Source organism: Belonocnema kinseyi, chromosome 6 (genome assembly GCF_010883055.1).
Source record: "Belonocnema kinseyi isolate 2016_QV_RU_SX_M_011 chromosome 6, B_treatae_v1, whole genome shotgun sequence".
Taxonomy (NCBI): domain Eukaryota; kingdom Metazoa; phylum Arthropoda; class Insecta; order Hymenoptera; family Cynipidae; genus Belonocnema; species Belonocnema kinseyi.
Window position 1 is genome coordinate 53,963,360 of NC_046662.1, and position 1,752 is coordinate 53,965,111.

Below are 1,752 nucleotides of genomic sequence, written 5' to 3' on the forward strand. Positions count from 1 at the left end.
TCATGTGAAATGGCAATCATGATTTTTTCAAAAAATAATCTTTTATTAATTCTACAGTGTCACTATGGACTCTGCTCTTTGGGCTCTTCAAAAATATCAACACCGATTAATCGTATCAACAGGCAATTACGTCTTTGTAAGAAATAATGTTTTTCCAAATTTTATAGCGCTATTAGAGTCTCTGAATTTTGGGCTCCTCGAAAAAAAACACTCCGAATTTTTTAATTTAACTCTTAACGTATCAAATCCACCCCTCTCTACCACGTTTATATGACTTTGTCAAAAAAGTCTTTAAAGGAATTTTCTAGGGTTAGTGGAGTCTCTAGTTTTTTGGCTCCTCGCAACTTCCCTTTTGGATTTTTAGGCTACAGCCCTTAGCGTATAAAATGAACCCTTTTCTCCCACGTACATATTACTTTGTCAAGAAATAATATTTTTGAGAATTTTCTAGTGTCAATTGTGTCCCTGATTTTAAGGCTCCTCAAAAATATTCTTTTCGATTTTTGGATCCATCCCTCAACACCTAAAATCAACCCCTCTCTACCACGTAGATATAAATTTGCCAAAAAGTAATCTTTTTAAAGTATTTTTTAATGACAATGGGGTCTCTGATTGTTGGGATCCTCGATAATACCTTTTCCGATTTTTGACTCTAACCTTGACATTTAAAACCAACCCCACTGTACCACGTGGATATGAAATTGTAAAAATCTAATCTTTTTACCAATTTTCCATTATCAATGGAGTCTCTGATTTTTAGGCTTTTCGAAAATATCCACTCCGATTTTTGGGCTCAAACCCTTCACGTCTAAAATCAACCTCCTCTCTACCACGTAGATATGACTTTGTCAGAAAATAATACTTTTGGGAATTATCTAGTGACAGCAGAGTCTCTCATATTTGAGCTCCTGGCAACTCCTCTCACTGATTTTTTGGGCTTTAACCCTTAACGTATAAAATCAACCCTTCTCTAACACGTGTATATGATTTTGTCAAAAAATAATATTTTTGAGAATTTTCTAGTGTCAGTGGAGTCTTCGATTTTTGGGCATCTCGAAAATACCCTCTCTAATTTTTGGGCTCCAACCTTTGACATCTAAACTCAACCCTTCGCTAACACCTATATATGACTTTGTCAAAAAATAATCTTGCTGGGAATTTTCCAGTGTCAGAAGAGTCTCTGAGTTTTGGGCTTCTCGAAAACACTACTCTAATTTCTAGGCTTCAACCCTTAACGGATAAAGTTATCCCTTCTCTATCAAGTATAAATGTCTTTTTAAAAAAATAATGTTTTTGAGAATTTTATGACGTGTTTTATTATTTTTTTTCTTTCAATGTTTATGTAGTGGACGTGCTTGTTTGAATCAAGTCAGCACCTTCACTCAAAATTTGAATTTTCATTAAAAGTAGCGGAGCTACTTTAGTGCCCAAAGAAATTTGAGAATTTCTTTTTTGAAGCTGCTAGCCTGATTGAGCTGAAATGAGATCCATCCTCTATAATAAACTCTTGATGCAACAATAATTTAACATTTGTAATTTTTATGTCACCTATATTCACATAAAATGTCAAGAAATTCGCTTGATTATTTTCGCCTCGTTTCTAATGGTTTTTCAACAAAATATACCACGCCAAAGTGCTTTAAAATTGTCTTTGTAGTAAAGTTTTGTTTCATTCTTAAGCGACTTTTTTCACTGACTTATTCAAACTTTTGTACAGAGGTCAACATTTTTAAAACCTGAAGTAGGACCGCT